Below are 9,429 nucleotides of genomic sequence, written 5' to 3' on the forward strand. Positions count from 1 at the left end.
TGAGCCCCACAAAAGTGAGCTGGTGGGCAGGGAGTCAACAGATAGGTCTGGTCTAGACTTTTCAGGGCCCAGGGCAGAAGTACAGATGGAGGCCACACAGTCTCTGTCATATATCGGGAGGTTACAGAACAAACCAAGAAACTATTAAGTAAGATAGTTTCATTGTCACGCTTTGTAAAGTTATGGTTTTATATGACTGAAAGGAACCGAATTTCAAGGAGGACAATTGTTCTTACACATCTGGGTGTTTTGTTGGTGGGCTGCTGGAAATTTGGATGAGTAATAAGACATATTTCATATGTTATTTATTTCATAAAATATATTTTGTTGTCTTCATGTTAGCAAGATCACTATAATTGTTATAATCAAGATTTTCACATCATTTGAAAATTGTGTCTTGATGATATTAATCTAAAGGATCAAAAATAAAATGCAGTTGTATTTAAAGTATATAGAATTTGAATAATTTCCATAAAAAATGTAAATTAAATATAAAGAAAGGAAATTTTATATTTTCAAAAGTTATTTTATTCCTTGAAATTATCTAGGAAATTAAAACTATATGCATCAAAATTAATATCTAATTTTAAAATATAATTATTTAAATATATGTGATATAGTAATTAATTCAAAGTTTTGAAAATTTTATAAAAATGAAACTATTCATTTGTAATGAAACTATTCATTTTTGTGTTTAATGTCCATCTAGTTGTAAAGAATTAGTATCACATTTCATGTTACATTAATCTGAGTAATATGAATTGTTAAATACTGTAAGATGTTTCTCGGCTGCCATGTGCATTTATTGTGAATACCACACTAATTCATGAGTACTTTTAGAACCACAAATTGCAACAGGGAGACAAGCCAAAAAAAAAAGAAGATGCTCAGCATTACTGGGAAATGGATATTTTGTTATGTAAGAAGTTGCTGCTCTCTGAAAGGATCAGACAAGTTTGATTTGTCTGCCCCCCTCACAAGCATTCTTGCCACTTAGTCCCCTTCCTCCTGCCAGTAGCATCCTGCTTCCCTCCCCTTCCCTCCCTCTACCCTACTCTCAACCCTGTCAGCAACTGTGCATCCCTCAGACCTTCATCTGGACAGAGTCACCTTTTGTTCCTGAAACCCAAGGAATGAAGAGTTTCTCTGGGGCCTGAGCAGTGCTAGGAGAGCAGAGTAGGCTTGTGGTCCCATGGATGTTGTGTGATGGAAGCTCCTGCATGTTCTTTTTTTTTTTTTGTATATTCTGTAATATGTTTGTAAGCATGTGTTTGTGATGTGTGGGGCTCAAGGTCATGACCCTTCTTCCTTGAGCCTAAGGGTGGTACAGGAGACATCTTCTTGTCAATGAGATCCCGGCCCTGTGCTAACGATAGATAAACGACAGTGCTTACACTACAACTGGAGCTTAAATCTAGGTATTGGCATCCACGATTTCATCTCTTTCATATAAGCTTTTCTTCATTTATTTAAAACCTATATTCACATCCTCCGATCCTTCGTTTCAGTGTAGAATATCAGGCCATAGCGCTCTTGCAGTACAACCCTGTGATCCTCCAGGTGAGGGGACTGAGCCTCAGAGAGCCACACTGTTGTACATAATATCACACAGCAGAGAAGCTCTCTGACCAGGTTTCCCAGTGCAGACAATGGGTATTGCATTTGAGTTTCAGGCAAGATCTGAATAGGTGTTGCTTTGTCCCAGTCAACTTCCCTTCCTTCATCAGACTCTGCCTGGGGAGGAGAGTCTTCATCAGCACCTGCCCCGGGGAGCTCCTGTTGGGGGATGAGGGTTCTGTTAGAAGAGCCACTTCCTGTTTGGGGCCAGGCACTTCCTTCAAGTGACTCACAGGCTCCCGCTGGCCCCGTGCTGGGAAGCCAAGGTTGGGGGTGGAGATGGGCCTGGCCTGCCTCCTCCCTTGCCTGCTACCCGGGCTGGGTGACCCTGAAATGAAGCAGTGCCACAGAATGGATGTAGAAGATGGATGATGGAAGGGGGATGCTAGACCATTCTCATCCAGACTGGCAGGCAGGGCTCTGAGAGTGCGGGACAGCTCAGGCTACAGTGGGCACGAGGGCAGCCTCCACATGCAGCCTCTCCCACACACATCGGGTTTTCAGGTGCCCGCTGCCCAGTGGAGCTGGGACCCCCACAGGGGGAACTTGGGATACTTTCTCTGTCTTGCAGGCCAGTGAGGTGTGATGGAAAGAGCAGTAGGTCGGGGGTCATGGACTTGAATTTCTGAATCAACTTTCTAGTGACCTTGTCAATTCCTGGCTGCTCTCCAGGCTTCAATATCCATGTCTGTCTGATGGTGGAGGGCTTGCTGGCTGTGACATGTTGTGGCAAATTGTTATTGCAGGATTTATATTTAAGAGATACAGGTTTGAATCCTGCCTCTGCCACCTTGCTGAGTGTGTCCATCTCTCAGAGCCTCCATTTTAAAATTTGAAATGATAAACATCACTTTAAGCAATTTACATAATTTAATCCTCACATCAACCCTATGGGGGTAGGTTTTATTATGATGATTATTGTTTTATACATTAGGAGATTGAGGCCCAGAGAGGTTAAGTAACTTGCCCAAGGTCACACAGAAAGAGCCAAGATTTTAACAGTCTGACCCCAGCGTGCAGTTAACAACTATGTTTTAGCTACTTAAATTGTGGCTTCTGGACCTGCGGCATCAGCATCACGTAAGGGCTTATTTAAAAAAAAAAAAGGAGTAGAATTTCAGCCCCCAGCCTAGACTTACTGAGTTGGACTGCCTTTCAACAAGATCCCTAGGTGATTTGTTTGAGAAGCCCTGCTTTATTTATATCCCTCTGTCACTTCGGCCTTAGGATCATTGTGAGAGATGAAGAAAATAAGTGTTCTATAAACTGTAAATTGCAGTGCATTCAGGGCTCTTTGAGAAACCTGGGGGATGGAAGTGGAGGCAGGACTGGGGGCACACCAGGAGTCCATCTCTCAGTAGCTGGATGTCATTTCTAAGCTGTCTGTGAGCCCAGTTCTGTCCCCCCACCGGGCCAAGGCTTAGTTTTGGCAGTGCCTCTAGCTGGTATGTGGCTCCAGGCCCTGACTGGGTTGGAGAAGCTCCTCATGTCGGCTTGGTATTGGGCTGGACCCCAGCTTGAGCCGCCCCTGCCCTGGGTCCCACCCTGGTTCTGGCTCTGACTCTCTGGGTGACATAGGCAGATGTCTGGCCCCACCAACCTCAGTGTCCCCTACTGGGCAGTGTGGCGGCATCCTCCAAAGCCTGCAGTGCTGACCTAGCACCCCTTCTCCTCTCGCCATGGCCTGTCGCTACCAAGTCATCTCCCCTCCCAGTTCCTGGGCAGGAGGGCCGAAGAAGCTGGCGATGGGGGAAGCGGTGCATGAGTCAGAAGTCAGCCGCATAATTGCGGTGCTCCAGATCCCGCCTCCAGCCCGCCCAGCCCTCCCTCAGCGGCTGCTTTAGAACAGCTGGTTTGGCGTCTACCTCCAAAGAAGCAGGTCTCTGGGCAGCATGAATGGGCCTCTGCCTCCTGGGAGCCAGACACAACCCCAGGTTTCACCCCAGGGTGGCTGGGCCTTAGATCATGTTTCTGTGGGTCCTGGTGGGGGCAAGAGTGGTTCCGGAGCAGGCTGTACTGGGTTAGGGCCCGTGTGTGGGCAGCACGTGGGGAGGTGCTTGTGTGGGATCTCATAGTCCACCACCAGATCACGTGGGCTCCCCCACCCACTTGGCGGCTTCCCTAGAACGGGAACTGGATGCAGGCCATCCCTGGTCCCCATACCCAGCACAGGGTGGGCGCAGGGTGGGGGCTCACTAAGGGCCCGGGGGAGGGGAGAGGCAGCATGGACTTATGTGTGATCTGACAGGGTTTGTCCCCTCAGCTCTCCCACTGAAGTGACATCACCACCTCCATGGACAAGACCCCTCTCCCCCAGGAGCCCAGCTCATAGCCACTGGTACCTTCTTCCAGGTAAAGGAAAAAGCAAAGAAGGAGGCAGGCAGAAAGGAGTTGGAGGCAAGCTTCAGAGAACATTCCACTGGGTTCCAGAATGATGTTCACTCTCATGGGAGTGGTAAGCTGCAGTTCATGGGAAAAGAGGAAGTAAGGATTATTATTCCATTTTATAGGCAAGAAAGAAAAAAAATAATATTCTGAGTAGAGTTGTCTGTTGCTCTCTGCAGTGGACTAGATACTTACCTAATGCACCTTATAAGTATTAGCTCATTTAATCCTCACAACAGCCCATGAGGCTGGTGCTGTTATCTCCATTTCACAGATAAGGAGGCTGAGGTGTAGAGGCATCAACGAACCTGCTGAGTTAGTAAGTGGTAGAACTGGATTCCAAACTCAGCAGGCTGGCTCTGAGTACACATTCCTAACCCTTACGATTTATTGCCTCTCTAGAGCCAGGCATTAAACTGAGTTTCCTTGACTTTCAGTTTAGAGGTTTGATGGAGTCCCATTTCCAGGGGAGATGTGTATTTTTAAGAATGAATCCTGGAGAAAGTGATGTGTCAGCCAAAGGAATGAATAGTAAATGGTGGAATTAGAGGCCTGAATCATGGAAGGAGCATGAACCATCAGGGTTTCCTGGGCCAGCCAACGCCTAGGGCTTTCCTCCTCAGCATTTGAGCAAGGTCAGAAAGGAAACCTGGCTGTCTGAAAGAGGGCAAGAGAAGCTTAGGCCCCAGGTTCTCAGACTGGCCTGGAAGTAGTCCAGCTTGTGCTCCTCCTCGAGTGCTGTGATGAGGAGAGATGCAGGTGGCAGTGAGGAAATCAGTATTCTGTGCTAAGTCTGAGGTCGCCTTGTACTAGACCTGGAACACACAGCAGAGGGTTCAGAAAAAACTGTGGGAGAAAATACTTGAGACTTTTTTTAGTAACTTAATTTTTTCTGTAAATAGGGAAAAGGCTAATTATTATTCAGAGGCAGAATTGGGAGCAGGCTCAGAAGTGGCTCTGCGGTTGGGTGGTTTAAGAAGCTCCAATATGGTCCTTCGTTCCTTCGTTTGCACATTTAACCAGTGCAAACGGGAGCTTCCTTGGTGATGACCTCGTGTAAGAACACGGGTCTGCTGTGCAGTGATTCCTCTAGCGGGGACGGGGACCTGGGGAGCTCATGACCCTGTCACCTGCAGGGTCACAGATATCATCTGCAGACTCTTCAGGAAAGCTGGGCCGGATGGATGAGAAATCTCCACCTGGGGAGGCTCTCGGCCTGGCGGGCCAGGCAGCCACGGAAACATAATTACTGTGCACAGAGGCCTGTGATCATGTCTCAAGAGCTCTGCCTGGTGATGGGAGGACAAAGGAGGAAGCAGTGGGCTTCTGCAGGGGGATCAGACCAGGCTTTGTCCAGGGTGCCTTTGTTAAGATGGACAGAATTTGGGGCGGGGGCGGGAGGGCACTCCTGGCAGAGGGCCCAGCACCGGCAAAGGCTTGGGGGAGCGGGGGAGACTGCGAGGTGCTGTGTTGCTTGGAGCACAGTTGTGTGAGGAGGTGCAGGGGCAGGTGAGGTGAGACAGGTAGGTGTGAGGGGAAGGAAGCGAGAGAGATTCCTAAAATGGCAGGACTTGCTTCTCCTCAGGGCCTGCTTCGGAAGCCTGTTTGTATAATAACTCTGCTATTTTGCATAAATAAATAAAATAAATCATTGCTCACCATTCCCTCAGGGAGCAAAAACTGGGCAGAGACAAGTTTGCTCAGGGCCTGTCTCCGCCAGACTCCGCTTCAGCCTGCCCTCCTCCTGTTCAGGGCTCCCTCCTTCCAGAGACCCAGGGAGAGGCATAGGAAAAAGCCAGCTTGGTTCCTGTGACTGAATCACTGGGCGTCTGGGAGGGACTGGGGCGTCCACCGGGGAGGGAGGAGAGACTGGGGAAGTCTCTCGCCTCACCAGGCCCCAGGCTGGCCCCATGCTCACTCTGCCTGCTCCTGGGGAACCTGTCACTGCTGCTGGGGGCGGGGGTGGCTGGGGGCGGGCTTCCCCTCTTAAGAGGGCTTACCTTCTGTTCTGGTTTAAAGAGGAACCTGTCGGCCCTCCAGGGAGGGAGGGGCCTGTCTAGAGGCATATACAAGCCTGTGCAGGCCAGTCTGCTGGGGAACCACCACCAGCTGTACAGGGGATTTCTGCAGGGATAGAAGGCCAGAGGGAATAGCTCCAGGTCTTCCCTGGTGCTGACATTTGATGACTGTCATAGTCTGAAATCCAGGGCTAGTTTTGAGATCCCTGTTGGATTGCACCAGGATTCTGTGATTGTACGAGACTTGGGGGAGGCGATTCTAAGACTCTGGTTAGAGAGTATGCGGGCTGTTCCTGGTGACTGCTCAGCCCAGCCCACAGCCCTGATCTGGGGAAAGAGAAACCCAAGGAGAGGTTCTTTCTGTGCCAAGGGAACCCAAGGGTCCTGGGCAAGGTCCTGAGCTTGGCCTCCATTCAGCTACCCTAAGCTTTTCCCCCAAAGAATAAACTACCATGACAGGGTGCTGCTGGCCCACCAGGCCCCAAGCATGCAAGTCAGTCCCCCAAGGGCCTCAACCAAGGATGCAGCTCAGCAAACCTGTTTTACCCTCTAGCAGCCTCAACTTCCTCGTCCATAAAATGGGGATCTGGTACTTGCCCGTGAAGTTGGGGCCGTGCTTCAGTGAGACGATGTTTGTGGAGACTTTGTACACTGTAAAGTGCTGTGTATGTGGTTATAATCATAGCTGCTGTTGCTCTGATGAGATTGTCGCCTTGAAAGGAGGAGCCACCTGATTCTCTGTACATCTCTCTTGGGTCCCAGCATTGCAGAGGCTTCGGAAACATTTACCGCATGAGCTAGAGAGCCTTGGGTATGGAACAGATAATTCCAGAGGCTGTGGTTCCGAGGAAGCCAGCCCTTCTGGGAGGAGAAACAGGGAGCACTCCCTATAGGAGGGGCAGAAGCACCCACATTTGGGGTGAAGCCAGCCTGCTGGGAATTCCCCCAGAGGAAGAGCCATCAGAAATCTTCTGGGACAAAGTGTTGGGTAAACAGGAGGCCCTGGCACCACAGTGAAAAGAGATTAATAGTGACCCTAATTAGGGTATGGTTGATTCTTTGATGGCTCCTGTTGAGCCCCAGCCTAAGCCACCAGTAGCTTTTCCCCCAAAGAATGAGTGGCCATGACGGGGGTGGAATAGCGGGGAGTATGCTGGCCCACCAGGCCTCCTTCCCAGGCCCTCCTGCCCCCGCCCCTCCCCACTGGCAGCTGCCTCAGTGACAGACTTCCTTCCTGCACTCTGTCTGCCTCTTTGCTGATTTCATTAGAATCTAGGGCTTTCTCTGAGGCCCAGAGAAATAGAGTGACTTGCCTAGGGCCACACAGTGAGATGTGGCAGCCCACATCTCTCAGTTTAAGCCATCTGATGAGGCCCGGGCAATGGGGAAGATAGTGACTTTGAGCATTCTTCAAAAGCTAAGCACAGGAGAGCGGTGGGGAGGAGCCTGGAATCTGCTCGATACCCCCATCTCTGGCCGCAGCTCTGTGGCTGGGGACTTGTTCTGTGGATTTGGTGGGTTGTTTGGAGAATCAGCCCAGCCGGTGAGCTGCCTGGGGATGCCTTTCGAGGTCCCCAGAGGCCTGGGAGGCTACTGTTGGAAGCAAACCCCACGGTCACCACCAGATGGAACCGACATGGGGCTTAACTTCCTGCTCACCCTCCCTGCCACCACGCTTTCCCTGTGCCATCCGCCTAGCAAGACCCTCTTATGCTAGAAGTCATCCCTTATTTCTGAGTTCTATTGACATCCACTGTCTCCAGGAAGCTGCCCTGCAGTGCTCCTGGAGGAAGCACAGGAGTTGTGGGTCCAGAAGAGACCCTGACCTGGCAGGGCTGGGTTCCTGGAGGAGGGGCTGCTGCACCGAGATGAGTAGATGGACGGAGTGGCCCTGAGCTAAGGTAGCTTCCCAGGTACAGCTGCACTGGGAACAGGGGATGGGCATGCAGCGAGGAAGGACCACAGGGAGGCCCTGGTCTTGCTCCATGGCCAGGTTCCCCAAGCACTGCAGGGAGGAGTCCCCACTGCCTTTTGGGTTTCACTCTAAGCGAAACCCATTTCACCACCGTTTCCCCCTTGGGTTTCACTCTAAGTCAGGTGTGGAATCATCACTGTGAGTTATCCAGGCCATGACTACCTATACCTGGGTTCCTGTCAAAGATGGTGGCAGCCCCTGGGCAGAGATGGGGCCCAGAATGACCAGGCTTCTCACCTTGTCACTAGCCTGCCTGCAGCTTTCATCCTGATCTTAACTGCTCCAGTCAGGGGCGGGGTTGGAGGAGGCCCTTCCCTGTCAGACCAGACAACGAAGGACTGGGGAATTTGCCCTTCCATCCTCCTGGAGCAACCCCATCGATGTTTATCTCCTGAGAATGAGGAGAGAGCAGGTGGTTAAAAGGTTTTAGAAGCTGAGTGTTAAAAAGTCCCTTAGAGATCATCGGATGTGGTTTAGACCCTCCCCTGATACAGACAGGAAAGCTGAGGCCAGAGGCTTGTGGAGGTCACCCAGCCTGCTGGTGACTGAGCTCTGTATGCCCTGCCTCCTTCCCTGGGGGCTGGAAGGCTGCTGGAGGGAGACGTCAGGGCTCTGCCGCCCCCAGCCCTGAGTCCATGGTGGGGGGGTGGGGAGTCCTCTCTCCTCCCCAGAGTTCTTGGCCCTGCTCTGTGCCCCTGCTGCCCTGGTGCCAACCAAAACATTGAACTTGGCCCTTTGAGGTGCAATTTTCAGTGACACATGCTGTGGCTGTCATAGAGGGTGGTAGAAGTGAGGACAGATGGACCCTCTAGGGCTGGTGTCTTGGAAAGACTGGGCTTTAGGCTTGGCAGCCCTGGCTGCAAACGCTGTCTTCTCCACCATTAGCTGTTTGGTCTTGGCTGAATCATGTAATCTCCTAGGACTAGATTTATTGATCTAGCTATCTATCGACAAGAGGTGGCAAGAATACACAGAAGAACTGTACAAAAAAGATCTTCACGACCCAGATAATCACGATGGTGTGATCACTGACCTAGAGCCAGACATCCTGGAATGTGAAGTCATTTGGGCCTTAGAAAGCATCACTATGAACAAAGCTAGTGGAGGTGATAGAATTCCAGTTGAGCTATTCCAAAGCCTGAAAGATGATGCTGTGAAAGTGCTGCACTCAATATGCCAGCAAATTTGGAAAACTCAGCAGTGGCCACAGGACTGGAAAAGGTCAGTTTTCATTCCAATCCCAAACAAAGGCAATGCCAAAGAATGCTCAAACTACCGCACAACTGCAGTCATCTCACACGCTAGTAAAGTAATGCTCAAAATTCTCCAAGCCAGGCTTCAGCAACATGTGAACCGTGAACTTCCTGATGTTCAAGCTGGTTTTAGAAAAGGCAGAGGAACCAGAGATCAAATTGCCAACATCCGCTGGATCTG

At 50.4% G+C, this 9,429-nt stretch overlaps 1 protein-coding gene across 2 annotated transcripts in view; it reads left to right on the forward strand.

Moving 5' to 3' along the window:
- GDPD5 (glycerophosphodiester phosphodiesterase domain containing 5) overlaps positions 1–9,429 on the forward strand; it is a 90,987-nt gene that overhangs the window by 30,300 nt on the left and 51,258 nt on the right. The window contains exon 1 of one of the 2 annotated variants that reach the window (XM_010847564.1): positions 3,838–3,969. The exons of the other annotated variant lie outside the window; for it this stretch is intronic. The gene's annotated coding sequence lies outside the window, so the exon portion shown is untranslated. Of the gene's footprint in view, positions 1–3,837; positions 3,970–9,429 lie in introns of those variants that run through there. 2 annotated transcript variants of the gene reach the window in all.

The sequence above is a fragment of the Bison bison genome, unplaced genomic scaffold, assembly GCF_000754665.1.
Source record: "Bison bison bison isolate TAMUID 2011002044 unplaced genomic scaffold, Bison_UMD1.0 scf7180017864251, whole genome shotgun sequence".
Classification (NCBI taxonomy): domain Eukaryota; kingdom Metazoa; phylum Chordata; class Mammalia; order Artiodactyla; family Bovidae; genus Bison; species Bison bison.